Below are 15,615 nucleotides of genomic sequence, written 5' to 3'. Positions count from 1 at the left end.
GAGAGAGAGAAACATCTATTTGTTGCCACTTATTTTTTAAATTGATTTGAGAGAGAGAGAAAAAACACACACATTGATTTGTTGTTCCACTTATGCATTTATTAGTTGCTTCTTCTTTTTTTATTTATTATTATTTTTTTATGAGTTGCTTCTTGTATGGGCCCTGACCAGGGATCAAACATGAAACCTTGGCATATTGGGAGGACGCTCTACCAACTAAGCTCCTTGGCCAGGGCACAAAGAGTTTTCAACATGTCTCTGAAGTGCACAAGCCGCTTACAAATCAATAGGAAAAACACAAAAAGAAAACAGGCCAAATTCATAGAAGAATAAATACAAATGACCAGTAAAGCTTATAGAAAAAGGCTGTTTTAACCCAGCTGGTGTGGCTCAGTGGTTGAGCATTGACCCATGAATCAGGAGATCATGGTTCAATTCCCAGGGCTCATGCCCAGGTTTTCAGGCTCGATCCCCAGTAGGGGGAGTGTGGAAGGCAGCCAATTGATGATTCTCTTTCACCATTGATGTTTCTATCCTTCTCTCCCTCTCCTTTCCTCTCTCTGAAATCAATAAAAACACATTTTAAAAAATAAAAGGGGCTTATAAATAAACAAAAAGGAAAAAAGAAAAGAAAAAAGCTGTTTCACTTATAATCCAGAAAAGGCAAACAGAAATGAGATATCATGTTTCAACTGTTAGACACATATTAAACAAAATATTTATTACTGCTGAGGGCTTGAGGAAACAGGAACTCATACTTTGTTGCTAGGGATATAAATGAATACAGTCTCTCTGAAGTTCAGTTTGGCAATACGTTTCAAATTTAAAGTGCATACACTGTTAAACCAGCAATTTGACTTCTAGGTATTTATCCCAAGGGCAAGTGTACAGAGATATGTGTGAGGATATTTGTTACTATATGTTACTATAGAGTTTCTAAAATAATCAAAATGGCCATTGATAGGGTCAAATAAATTGTGGTATGTCTATACAATAATAAATGAAATAGATCTATAATTATTAACTCAGAAAGATGGCTACAGTATATACATGAAAAAAATAGCGTATGAAGCTGTTTCAATTGAAATATTTATTTAAAAATTCATGCAACACATTGTTAACAGAAATTATCTTTTCTGATTCAGAAAAGAAAGAGCCACTTAAAAAAAAATAGGACATAGATTCTGACTTGACTGGTTGGTGGTGGGTAGGTTAAAACCAGATTGGTGGACTAGGTAATGAATAGTGGTGATAAAAGCAGTGTTTATGGAAGGATTTATGGTGTGAATGTATGACATGAATCAAGTGAAAAATGCAATTAGATAAATAAGATAGTGGCAGTCTAGGTCTGAAATAATGAGGCATAAACTGGAGTAGGCAGTGGGTTGATACGGACAAATATCATTCTGAAGGAAACACTGATTTGATAGTTTCAGTCGGGAGGAAGATAAAGAAGAAAGAGTAGCAAGTCACTGATAATACCATGGTGTCTGTCTACTCTCTGAAGTTGGAAAGTTATTTGTCATGACAGAAATGGGGGTAACCGGAAAGAGAGAACCACTATTCTAGAAGGGGAGACAAATTTGTTTCTTGGAGTTGAATTTGAAGGGCCAGATGTATATCCAAATGGAAATGTTTTGTAGACTGGAGATTTCTATTTGGAGAAAAAATTATTTCTAAACTAGAGGCAATAGGTGGCAGTGGGGACTCTTTAGATTTGACATCTTTAGAAGCTTGAGGAAGGGGTGATCATATATCTTGGTTCTCTCTTTCCTGTTAGCAGTCTTGACAGATCCTGGAGAGGCGTGTGTGGCAGTGGTCTCAATTGTAACCTGAGTAGAGTGCTTGAGGAGAGGTAGGAGTGGGCAGTACTCATAATAAAACAATAGCCACAGCATGATTTAAAAATCACTCTACCATTTACAAAGGCCATTATATACAGCGACTTAGCTTACACAGTCCTGTATGCTGTGTGTTACCATTTTTCTTCTTTTATATGGACACTGAGACACAATTAGAGAGTAGAATTCAAACTCAAACTCAGGTATTCAGGCTTCAAATTCTATTTCTCAGTTCTTCACTCTCCATCTCTTAGAGATGAATTTTCCAAGGAGGGGAAGAATAGAGCAAAAGCTGCAGCCTGGAGCTAGGAGTAGCCACAGTAAGCGGTGGGAGGAAGAAGAGGGGAAGACATCATATCACTCATAGTCACTGCCTTGCTCCTGCCCCTGCCCCTTGTAGGCCCTGACATTCCTCTAAACTAGAGAATGTTGGATTTCTTTTGAATTCAAGGGGGGAAAATGTCTGAATCTGTCCATAAATAGCTTGAGGTATTTTGGAAGTAAGGTCGCCAGTTTGGTTACAGCAGAGTTAGTGTGGTGGCTTAGTGGTTTATTGAATTCTGGCTTCATTCTTTTGAAAGTAATACAGTAAAAGCATATTACTTTGAGCCAGGAGGGAAGGGCTTGTCTGAATTAATTACATGAAAAAAAATTTTTTTAACGAAGTCATTAGGTTTGTTTACTTTTGGGATCACATAGTAAATCACTTGTGTATGTGCCAGCTGGTAGAGTTCCTAAGAGGACCTGCTTTAATGAGTAAAATAACCAGTCTTAAGTCACTTAATTTTTCCAGCTGACAATCATATTTATGGGTTTAAATTATTTGCTAACCCATTCTGATAGCATAATCACAAAAAGTAGTTATTTCCTGTCAGGAGTTCTAAATTAACAGGGGCCACTTTAAAGAGGTTCTTAGGCAATTGCTAGACTAATATCCTCTGAGAGTCTGCAAGACATCCTTGCAGCCCAGTGCTTGGAGCAGAGTGTGCAGTCAGGAAGCCGTGGTTGAGTGAGTGAAGGACCAAAGGACTCTTTCTGCCTGAGGCATATTGAGCTGTGAGGAACAGTCTTCCCACAGTCTCACACTGCAGCTTAGCTGGATGGTTTTGAGGACAAGTCTTTCCTTTGGATTGTGTGGTGGGAAGAGAAGAAATGGAGGCACCATGGGAAGTTTCTGCTCTGTGAGCTGGTGACTCCACAGAGAAGGGACGTTAAACTGGTGTCAGTTGAGTCCCAGTCACATGATCTTTCCTTCTAATGAGATCAGGCTGCTGAGAAAGTCTCTGAAGCAAGTGAAGAGGCCTCCAGAGGTATGAGATTTCCTATTGGCAACCTGGATCTTACCCATACAGGGCAGCTACTTTCCAAGTCCTCTGGAGGACCTCTCCAAGACCCTTCCTCCTCACTGCCTGGATTCTAAATCAGGAGCCTCTTGGGCTCATTGCTAGCTTTTGCTTACCCAGCCTGGCCCTGCCCTTGGTCTGTGTGCCATTGGCGATTTTTCGCCCTGCTAGAAATTAAACCCTCTGTGAGGGTAAAGCAAGCTGGGAGGTTCTGTATCCTGCTCTAGAGGGACTGGGGCTGTCCCCTGGCCCTGCCCTGTGTTTCCTGACGTGCATTCCCTGGCACTCTGTTACTCTTAGCACAGTCCTCCAAGCCCATAATTCTACTTGTGTGAGGACTAAGGACTGGCCTCTGCAGAGGGACTGTGGGAGCAAGAATGTCAATGCTTTGGAAGAAGCTCCTGACGCCAGTCTCCATGTCCTGCTTGAGGAGAATTATTGGTCTCAGAGAGGAATCTAGCAGTTATATTGGGAGTGATAGGGGGACTTGGACATTCTTCATATCACAAAAGGATTTGCCACTGAGTTTTTTAAAGCATTGAACCTGCTTTTCAAGATAAAATTTTATTTTCATGCTGTAAGTAATGTGCAGTTATTCACATCAGAAAAAAACTTTTGAGACTTTCTAGGCAGACATCTTGTTTTAGAAAAGAGTAAACTTTGGAAGGGTCCAGCAAAGACAAAGCCATGCCTGTGTTGAGGAGCTGACACTCAAATGATGTGAAAGGAGTTGAAGCAGAAGGAGCAGACTGCATGAGAGGAGGTCTCAGTGCTCCTGGAGGAGCATATCCCTTTGATTGGGTAAATTCTGCCTCACTGACTTTTTTTAAAATCCTCACTCAAGGATGGATGGAAGTACATACATATATATATCCTTTAGAGGAAGGGAGAGAGAGAGAAAGACAGACACCTGTCAGATGTGAGAAACATTCATTTGTCCACCTCCCCCACACACCCTGACCAGGGATTGAACCCACAACCTAGGTATGTGCCCTGACGGGAATTGAACCCACAATCCTTTGGTGTATGGGACGGTATTCCAACCAGTGGAGCCACCATCCAGGGCTGCCTCACTGACTCTTATCTTAGTCCTTTCAGACTGAACCCCAGACAACACGGTAATACCTCAGTGTTGGAGATTTTGCAAGGCATATGTAAATAAGCAAAACCCTAAATTACAGGATGTAACTGACTGAATGCAACTTTATTAATTTTAATGTATAAAAAAAGACTAATATTAAGTTAGCAAAATGTTAGTGGAGGCTCTTCAGGGGGCCTGATTTAATTAGTCAATTAGATTGACTAGTAATTAGAATTATATAATCTATAATAGGTGCTTGTAAAGTTCATTAGTTCATTTATCAAATATTTATTAATTGCAGTTCTATGATAACAGAGTATGACAAGTATAGACTAACTGTGGGAACTCAGAGAGAGGAGAGATTGTTTCGATTTTAATTTTTTTGACTATTTTTTTCCCCATCACCGTTTATCCCCTCCTATACCCTGTTTCACCTCCATCTCCCTCTCCCCCCTTGAGGAGAGATTGTTTTTAGCTTTTGGGTCTAGAGAATCAGGGAGGCTGTATCTAAAAAAATATATATTTTTATTGATTTCAGAGAAGAAGGGAGGGGAGGGGAGAGAGAGAGACAGAGAGAGAGAGAGAGAGAGAGAGAGAGAGACAGAGAGAGAAAGAGAGAGAGAGAGGAGAGAGAAGCATCAATGATGAGAGAGAATCATTGATTGGCTGCCTCCTGCATGCCACCTACTGGGGATTGAGCCCACAACTTGGGCAGGAATCGAACTGTGACCTTCTGGTTCATGGGTCGACACTCAGTCATTGAGCCACGCTAGCCGGGCCACGCTAGCCGGGCCAGCTTTCTTTGTTTTAAAGAACACTTTTAACAATCTTCCTTATACCCTATTCAGAGGCAATGTTGATACAAAGGAAATCTATCATCATTCGTGTTATTACAAATTATTCTTATTATTAAAACTCTGAATTAATAGCAACACAATGTATTTCCTTTCACTATGCTTCCTTGTTAATCTCTAAAGCAATTTCCCAAAGAGCAGACCTTTGATAAATAAGACCAGTCCACTCTCTCCTATGAGACGGTACCTCTGCAGCTAGCAGATGGAGGGAGGGTGTGGACTCAGTCAGGAAGGCCACTTTTTCAAGAAGCTTTTCTGTGAAATGAGAGTTAGTGAAGGGGATCTAGAAGCATATCCCTTTGTTGTGGAGAACAAGCTAGTAGAGAAGATGAAGTTGGAGATTGAAAGAAAAATTGTTGATCAAGGCGCTGGCGGAGCAGAAGGTTACTGTATTCTGAGCACTAGTACAGAGATTACAGTTGAACTGAACAAAAGACTAGGCTAGCCCTAACTGGTTTGGCTCAGTGGATAGAGCGTTGGCCTGGGGACTGAAGGGTCCCAGGTTCGATTCCAGTCAAGGGCATGTACCTTGGTTGCGGGCACATCCCGAGTGGAAGGTGTGCAGGAGGCAGCTGATCAATGTTTCTCTCTCATTGATGTTTCTGACTCTCTATCCCTCTCCCTTCCTCTCTTAAAAAAAATCAATAAAATATTAAAAAAAAAAAGACTAAGCTACCATTGAGGTTAACTCTACCACCACTACCACTATTTACTGCTTTCTACCTTATGCTGCCACTCTGTTGAACACTTTTAAGTCTCATTTGATAGGGGGAGGGAAATGATAGGACAGAGGAATTTGCTAAGATTTTGGGGAGACAGAAAGTTGGAATTTCTGCCGAAACCGGTTTGGCTCAGTGGATAGACCATCGGCCTGCGGACTGAAGGGTCCCAGGTTCGATTCCGGTCAAGGGCATGTACCTTGGTTGCGGGCTCATCCCCTGTGGGGGATGTGCAGGAGGCGGCTGATCAATGTTTCTCTCTCATCGATGTTTCTAGTTCTCTGTCCCTCTCCCTTCCTCTCTGTAAAAAAATCAATAAAATATTAAAAAAAAAAAAAGAAAGTTGGAGTTTCCTTCAGGTGGGTTTTGTTTTCTCTAGGCAGAAGTTGAGGTCATCGGCTAGGAGCAGGTGGGGTATTGGGGACAGTGGCATGGTTTTAAAAACTGTTGTGCCAATGGTAGTAATCAGGGTATGTAGGAGGATAACTGAGCAGTGCTGCAGACCCAACTAATGTTGAAGACAATGAATATCTAGAAGAATCAGCCCTCATGATAGTGCTTGCTTTAGCAGCACTCAGCAAATTAGGGGTTAAAGCAGAGGACATTCTGTTCAAACAGGAGTGGTGTTTTATGGGGCAAATGGTAGACTTGGAGTGAAGGGAGTGTAAGAATTGGTAGCAGAGTGGTTGTCATCCAGTTGGCTAGAGAGAAGTGAATCCAGGAAAAGACTGATAAGCAATATAATGGGCAGCTGGTTTCAAGGAACTGGAAATCTCAATGCTGTTGAATAACAGAAGCTGTAGAAATAAAGACAAGGAGGGGTAGAAATATACACTGAATGGCCAGGTTATTATGATCTCTGAACGCATAATAATCTGGCCACTCAGTGTATATCTACCTAATAAAAGAGCAACATGCTAATTGACTGTACCTTCGTGACACCCACCAGCCAATCAGGACTGAGTATGCAAATTAACCCAACAAAGGTGGTGGGTTAATTTGCATATGCAGGCGTATCGTACCACCCCAACTGCTCTGGGTCTCTGGGCAGCGTGGGAAGGCAGAAAGACAGCTCCAGGTCGTAGCAGAAAGGCGGCTCTGGCGAGAGCGAAGACAGTGCCGGCAGCCAGGGGAAGGAAGGCCCATTCTTGCACGAATATCATGCAATGGGCCTCTAATATATATATATATACTAGAGGCCCAATGCATGAAGATTCGTGCAAGAATGGGCCTTCCTTCTCCTGGCTTTGCTCATGGCCGCCCGGGAGCCGCCAAGTCCTCACTCCCGGCCAGAGCACCACTCCTGTAGCTCCCTCCCCCACCTCCCCCTCATGGCAGGTGTCCTGCCCCGCCCGGCCACTCTGCGCCTACATATGCAAATGAAGTCGCCATCTTTGTCAGATTAATTTGCATACTCACTCCTGATTGGCCATGGGCGTAGTGGAGGTACAGTCAACTTACATGTTTGTCTATTATTATGTAAGATTAGAGGCCCAGTGCATGAATTCGTGCATGGGTGGGGTCCGGCCATCCTGGCCAGGGGGAGGGGACATGGGCGGTTGGCCGGCCTGCCTGCTGGTCGAACTCCTAGTCAAGGGGACAATTTGCATATTAGCCTTTTTATTATATAGGATATACACTGAGTGGTCAGATTATTATGCGTTCAGAGATCATAATAATCTGGCCACTCAGTGTAGAACCTAATGACCAGGCAAGGGGTCTGACTTAGAATGGAAAGGCAGACTCTGATCAAAAGCCAAAACCCCCCGATGACCAATAAGGTCCGTAGTTGACAACAGTGAGAAGTGTAGTTATTTGGTGCAAACCTCAGCAAAAGAAGGATTTTTTTTAAAGATTGTAGGAATAATGGCTTTGCAGCAGCATTGGGACAGATTGTTTCTCCTCTTGGTACCACTGGGTACTGACTGATGAATGATTTTATGGCAGAATCTTCATTGCCCAGAAATCAATTTCCTCAAGGAGTGTCAGGTTTTAGCAAGGAGAAGGAGACCAGAATCATCTTTTAGTTCTGCATTCTGCACTGCCTGCCTAAATACCATGGAGTTTTTAATAGTTGGGGGAGGGAGGAAAGGGAGTTCTGACCAAATGGGAGGACTGCCACAAAGTTCTGGGCCTTTGGCAGAGTTTGCAGGAACCAGGGACTAAATACTCTTGTAGGCAAAATCTCACTTGGCCACTAGGTTTTTTTGAATTGTTCAGTGTCAGGTTGGGCCAGTGCTATCTTCTGTGAGAGGCTGGAGGGAAACTTTGTAAAGGTTTCTTGCTTAAAAGTTTAGGAGTTGGTGGATTCTTGAGCTTTTCTATTCCTGTGGAGTCTGGAATTTATTTTTTCTCCATCCATGGTGGCAGCAAATAATGCCCTAAAGCCCACATAGTTTGAAAGAGTCTGGAAATACTCAGACTATTGTTTATAAAGATGTTTTTGGATTTGCAATGGTTCAGGATTCCTTTGACATTGTTAGTACATGACTCTAAACATTTAAAAAGGAGCCTCCAAATAGCTGAAAACAAACAAATAAAATCTTCAGAATTCTTGTTGCCCCTTCTTAACTTGATCTATTTACACTATTGCCCTGGCTTTAAAACCAGATGTGAACAGCTCAGAAAATGATTGCCTAATCAGCCATTCCCCACAGGAACCTAAGCAAGGTTGTGTGACCCCCAGCAGAAGAGGCTGTGTGGTTCAGAGCTCAGGGTGCACTGTTCCCATGGCAGTACTTTCTAAGTTGTGATTGGTTTTGCCTCATGAAAATGAGAAACTTCTACCTGGCTAAAGTCATCCCAACACACTGGGAGAAAAATTTTGCAATATATGTAAAAGACATCCTATCTAATAAAAGAGTAATATGCAAATTGACCATCACACCAAGACACAAGATGGCCGCCCCCATGTGGACACAAGATGGCCACCACAAGATGGCCTGCAGGGGAGGGCAGTTGTGGGAAGTTAGGGGTGACCAGGCCAGCAGAGGAGGGCAGTTGATGGTGACCAGGCCGGCAGAGGAGGGCAGTTGGGGGACACCAGGTCAGCAGGGGAGGGCAGTTGGGGGTGACCAGGCTGGCAGGGGAGGGCAGTTGGGGGTGACCAGGCTGGCAGGGGAGGACAGTTAGGGGTGACCAGGCCAGCAGGGGAGGGCAGTTAGGGGTGACCAGCCGGCAGGGGAGGGCAGTTAGGGGCAATCGGGCCAGCAGGGGAGCAGTTAGGCGTCGATCAGGCTGGTAGGGGAGTGGTTAGGGGGTGATCAGGCTGGCAGGCAGAAGTGGTTAGGGGCAATCAGGCAGGCAGGCAGGCAAGTGGTTGGGAGCCAGCAGTCCTGGATTGTGAGAGGGATGTCCCAGATTGGAGAGGGTGCAGACTGAGCTGAGGGACACACACACACACACACACACACACACACACACACACAAAATCCTGTGCACTGGGCCTCTAGTATATTATAATTTTTATAGGGTTCCTATAAATCAATAAGGAAAAGACAATAAACCCAATAGAAAATGAGCAAACAATACAAATAGGTAGAGCAAATTGGAATTTCACCTAAAGAAATGCTTATCCTAGAGCACAGAGTTCTCTGAACAAGAATGTTCATTGTTTTGGTAAATATCCCTGAGTAGGGGATTGTGAAATACTATGTGGCCATGAAAACATTGAAGTAGGTTTCTGTATCATTGAAAAAAGCAAGTGCAGAGCAATATAATAGACTGTTCCCATTTATTTTTTAAGCACATTGCTATTTATTTGATTTGCAATGTATTCATTCTGTTATAAATTTTATTAGAGGGTTCATTTAGGTTAAAAATATTTAAGACTATTCTTCTAATTATGATATTAATGAATGAAAAGTCAACATGTTTTTCGTTTAGTAAGATAAAAGATTTATTCTCCCTCCTCACCCTCTTAACTCTCTTTATTTGTTTAACCCATTATTATAATTTGTAACTTCTGAGAAGAATTTAGGGACCTTTTACTATCCCACCCTCCCTCCCCAGGAACTAAAAGGACTTCTGAGGCAGACTACTGGGCCTTGTGCCTGCTGTAGTACTTTTTGGTGTGACGAACAAAGGAATTCAAAGCTCAGAATTCTTCTTTCCTAGGATTTACCCCTTTTCATTGTTATTTACAGCCTTGCGGAGCCTCTCTGCCCCCTGCCTCTGATGCAGTGGGCGGGACTGGGTCTTCCTCTGCTTGCTCCTTCTCCTTAGAAACCAAAGGGAATTTTACTAGAGTGGCTCTGGAAGGCAAGGCTTAGAGCTGGCCTAGGCCTTGGGAGGAAACATGCTCCTTGCATTTATCCTTTCCTTTCCTTTGGAGAAGCCTCTCGGCTGCTTTAAGTTTTGTCTCAGGCCCCCACCAATCTAGATGAAAAGAGTCCTTGAAGCTAACAACTTAGTTTTGCCTATTTCACTGGGGTTTGAGGCTTCAGAATGCTAGCCTGGAAACAGGAGGACATAAACCCCTTTGTCTTTGAAAAGACAGGTAATGTCTTTGGGACAGAAGCATTGCTTTCCTTAGTCACGTTCTCAGTGTCAGTGGACCCCAGTATGGGTATATGTGAATTGTTTGGGACTTGTAACACAGGCTTTTCTCTGAGCTGGACAGTTTACATTGAGGGGTGTAATACAATAACCTCATTTTATTGTACTTCTCTTTGTTGCGCTTTGCAGATAATTTCATTTTCATCAACATAGAGGCAACAAAAATTATGACTCACTAAAGGCTCAGATGATATTTAGCATTTTTAGCACTAAAGTCTTTTTTTTAAAATTGATATCAGAGAGAGGAAGGGAGAGGGAGAGAGAGATAGAAACTTTGATGAGAGAGAAACATTTATTGGCTGCCTCCTGCACACCCTCTACTGGGGATCAAACCCACAACCCAGGTATGTGCTCTTACCAGGAATTGAACTGGTGACCTCCTGATGCATGGGATGATGCTCAATCAAATGAGCCACACTGGCTGGGCAATAAAGTCTTTTTTAATTAAGATATGTACATTGCTTATTTTTTTATTGAGGCACAATTGACATAACATTATATTAGTTTCAGGTGTACAAAATAATGTTTAATATTTGTGTATATTGCAAAACAATCACCACAATAAGCCTAGTTAACATTTGTCACTGTATGTAGTTACAAAAATGTTTTCTCTTGTAATGAGAACTTTTAAGACTTACAATCATACTAACTTTTAAATATGCAATACAGTATTAACTATAGTCACCATGCTATACATCACATCCCCATGACTTATTTATTTTATAACTGGAATTTTGTATCTTTTAATCACCTTTATCCATTTTGCCCACTCCCTACCCCTATTTTTGGTAACCAATCTGTTCTTCTTTATCTAAGAGATTGATTTTTGTTTTGTTTTCAGATCCCACATAAAAGTGAAGTCATACAGCATTTGTCATTTTTTTGGTATTTTTCTTTTGTCTTTTGTTTGTTTGTTTTTCTTTTCTTTTTTTTGTTGTTTTTGTTTGGGCAGCATTTGTCTTTTTCTGTCCTACTTATGTGGCTCAACATAATGCACTCATGGTCCTTCAGTGTTATCACAATGACTGAATAATATTTTATGGCTGAATAATATTTTATATCTATTATATTATATCTACTACATTATATCTATTATATTATTCCAGAGGTCCTGGTGCATGAATCTCTGGGGTCCCTTGGCCTGGCCTGTGGGATTCAGGCCGAAACCGGCTCTCTGACATCCGCTGAGGAGTCCTGGAATTTGAGAGGGCGATTCTCAGGTGATGCACCTCAGAATCGGGCTCCCTCCTCTCTGGTTCCAGGTGCATCACCCGAGAACCGCAGCTGCCAAGTCACCGCAGCTTGGCAGCTCCTGCATTAAGCGTCTGCCCCCTGGTGGTCAGTGCGCATTATAGCTACTGGTCAAACGGTCGCTTAGGCTTTTATATATATAGATATCGATTATATTACATATCTATATATCTCTCTATATCTATATTTATATCTATATCTATATCTATATCTATATCTATATCTATATCTATATCTATATCTATATCTATATCTATATCATTCACATTTTCTTTGTACACTCATCTACTGATGGACACTTAGGTTGTTTCTATATCTTGGCTGTTGTAAACAATGCTGTAATAAACAAGGGGGTGCAAATATTTTTTCAAGTTAGTGTTTGTGCTTTCTTGGAATAAATACCCAGAAGTGGAATTGCTGGATCCATTAGTTCTTTTTTTTATTTTTCAGTTTTATTTTTCAATTACAGTTTGCACTCAGCATTATTTTGTATGTTTTAGGTGTACAGCATAGTGGTTAGGCAATCATCACTTTACAAAGTATTTCCCCCCAATGTTTCAGGTATACACCTGGCACTATACATAGTTATTACAATATTGTTGACTATATACATTGTTTTCTAGACATAATATTATTGCACACTTAGACTACAGTTTAGTGTAAACATAACTTTTATATACACTACAAAGCCCCCAAATTTGTGTGTCTTGCTTTATTGTGATACTCATTTTATTGTGGTGGTTTGGAACTGAACCTGTAATATCTCTGAGGTATGCGTGTAGAAAGTTATTTAAAACCAAAACTGACTGTAGCTAAGTCTGTTCTAAAGAGGAATGGCATAATTCATATTTGTAGAGGAAAGAATCATTCCATTTGCATCATCACTACACAATGGTGGTAGTGAGAGAGGGAAAGTTCAAAACCTCTTTTTGTTCCTCAGTCTAGTCAGGGGTGGAACCTGGAGTGGATGGTTCATAATGGGGCTGACTCCAGCTCTGATGGTCATTGGAGTTCAGAGGAAGGGGGATGGAGAGCTAAGTTACTCTGAATAATATAAGGGGAGCTTAATTTCCTGAGGGAAGGAGAGACCCCTTCTAAATATGAGAAATATCTGGAAGGGTGAAGGTGCCCAGCAGCATGGAATATAAAACCCCTCTGTTTCTTCAGAACTTTAGGATCATCTGATGAACACAATGTTTTGAAAGAGTTTGTATATGTGTATTTTTTTCTCCTTTTTGGTAAAGCATGGGACAGCTCGAGCAGAGGTAAGAGATCAGCCTTAGAAGGTGAAATGTGAATGAGATCCCAAGTCCAGAAGGAACTGGAATCTTTTCAGAGCCAAAAGGGGTTGTTAAGAGCATTAGCTGCTGGGAATTTGTAGAAATTGTGGGACAGTGATTTGGACTTCACGTAGATTTGGGATGGCGGATCCAGGCAGCTTCTAAAACATGCCCAAGGACAGGTGGTTGCAATTGATATATCATTGCTCTAGTGCTGTGTACCTTATAGGATGTTTAAGTGATTTCCCCCATTCCCCTTCTCAGGATCCTTCTTATGGACATCTATTTGTTGGGTGCTTCATGAACTATCCTAATATTCCTGTATGTGCCCAATGAAAGCCATTTTCAGTTCAGACTCCAGAAGGGAAGTAAAACTTTCTAGCAAAGGACTTGTCATTCTCTCCTCTCCCTATAATTTGCACAGACCCTGTGGACACTTGCCAAAGAGCCAAAGAACTGCAGCTTCTTTTAGCCAGTGCTGAGGAGGGCACATCATTTTGGAGTGAAGGGAGGTGGGAAAAGTCCTCCACAAAGCCTTAGGACTTGAAGACTGTTCTGAGCAAGTATTTAAGCAAATATTAAGATTCTGGTGAGTGTTCTAAAGCAAGAAGCCAACGTCCCCAAGCAGCTGGAGTGGGACTAGGGCAAATCCAGACAGTGCCACACTGTACAGCACTCTTGCCCATTCCTTAGGGAGGAAGAATCTATTGGATAGTCTTAACATCCACTGTAATTCCAAAGTTTGAAGACAGTGGGGATCAGTGGCTTTGACTGTCCAGCATGGATTCTCCCTTTATAGGTCTGAGTACCTTAGTTTTCCTTTGGGAGACCACCTCCTTCCCCATTCTCAGCCTGGATTCAAGTTCATCCCTTGGCTCTTGATGGAGGACACATGATTATGCCAGTCAGAGAACAGCAGTTGGAATGGGCATGGTCTCAAATCCAGACCAGTCAGGACTCTGGACTTTTGTTGGAACTATTAACAGGTGAATTCTCATTTCTTTTCCAACTGGGTTGCCAAGCCTGTAGTATGTACATAACTCTGAGGCTGCTGGTGACTGTCTTGCCACCCCAAGCGGAGTGCTGAGACCAACACATGAAAGCTGAGCTGTGAGATGGAGAGAGATGGAGACTAGATGACATCTTTTGAGCACCTGGATCTAACCATGCCTTAAGCTAATCTAATGCTGGCATTGCATTTTACATGGGCCCCAGCTTTCCTTTTTTTCTTTTCTGTCTTTTGAAACTTTGATTTAGATTTTTGTAATCGGCAGCCAGTAGAGTCTTAACGTATGGTATGAATTGTATATAGTTCTCATTATAAATAGTGATATGGCCTTTAATTTTTTATTTTCTTTTTTTAACCTTTATGTACAAAGAGATAGCATTCTGTCATTAGGTAGATGTCTTGAATGACCCATTCATGGAAGTTCACTTAGTCCAACTTAATGAAGCCGATGTTCTTCACTTGGCGGAAACACTGGCGGCACATGTTGAGGCCGTATTTTGGGTCAGACTGTGGCCGTTTGAGCAGACGTGGCAAGAACGAGAACTGGCTGAATTTCCTTGGATGGCTCCAGTAGAGTTGCTGGTGACCCATCTTGCTCTCTCTGTAGCAACGACGCAAAAGGAAAGGTGATCTGGCCTTTTTCAACAGATCCTTTTGTCTTAAAGTGCTCAATTGTCCATTTGCTATATGAATCAAATGAGACTGTACATATAAAGAACCTAGCATTATCCGCTGTACATAGGGGGGAAAACAGTAAATATTAACTACAGGGAGCAAGGCAAGAGGGAGGATGGGGAAGTGAAAGAAGAGAGGGTGCTGAAAAAGAACCCTGAAGTGCCTAGGGTAATCTTCTAAGAACCCTCAGACCCTATCAGGCCCCCTCCCCTGTTCTACATATCCCTAGTGCCCTGTGTTTTTCCCTTGTAACCCTTCAGCATGGTTTGTAGCGATATGTTTATGTAATATTTCGATTGTCTCCCTCATTGACCTGGCAGTTCCACCAGGGCAGTGATTTTGCTCACTGTTATATCCCCTGCAGAGTCCAGTGTGGCATTCAGCAAACATTTATTGAATGAATCATCACATATAGTTACCCAAATTGGACTCACCCTCCTTGATTATTTATTGGGGGTAGGATTGTGGCAGAATTGGCAAAGTCAGGGAAAGCTGTTTCTATCCCCTCTGTATCTCCTATACTACCCACACCTCCAATACACATACAGAAAATTTTGTCTTAATGAGATCATTTTGATTTGGTTGTGAAACCCTTACCAAACCTATGGTTCTTCTATTTTATTGAAGAATTAAATAGTGTGGATATTGGCCTAATGTGTGGAAAGCCCTGTAGAGTGGGTCAGGTCTCTGTGATAAACAAGCAGTCTTCCTTGCTCCTCTGTCTTTATAAAATCATCTTATTTAGCTGCAGTAGTGCCCTTTGCCTAAACAAACGCAGGCTTGTTTAGGAATGTATTGGAGGCTATAGGAAGACCTGGGAAGTTGATGAGGGAAAGATCCTGGATGCTAGAGACTACTCTAAAGCAAGAAATAAAAGCAGTAAAAGGTAGCTCCTGGGAGAGGGTGGTAACCTGAAGCTCACTCCAGGAACCCTGAGTCTGGGTCCAGAGAAAACTCTCAGTGCACCATCCCACCCCCTCCCTGCCTTGCCATTCAAAGCTTCAT

The 15,615-nt window shown here is 42.1% G+C and overlaps 1 protein-coding gene and 1 pseudogene across 4 annotated transcripts in view; one reads left to right on the top strand and one right to left on the bottom strand.

Annotated features, from left to right (window-relative positions):
• Positions 1-15,615, top strand: part of ASPRV1 (aspartic peptidase retroviral like 1) — a 112,198-nt gene that overhangs the window by 43,952 nt on the left and 52,631 nt on the right. The window lies entirely within an intron of this gene.
• Positions 14,362-15,186, bottom strand: LOC307111794 (small ribosomal subunit protein uS14-like; annotated as a pseudogene). The gene has a single exon. The product of its transcript is annotated as a small ribosomal subunit protein uS14-like (transcript).

Source organism: Cnephaeus nilssonii (genome assembly GCF_951640355.1).
Source record: "Cnephaeus nilssonii genome assembly, chromosome: 15".
NCBI classification, from domain to species: Eukaryota; Metazoa; Chordata; class Mammalia; order Chiroptera; family Vespertilionidae; genus Cnephaeus; species Cnephaeus nilssonii.
This window is presented reverse-complemented; position numbering and strand designations above follow the sequence as displayed.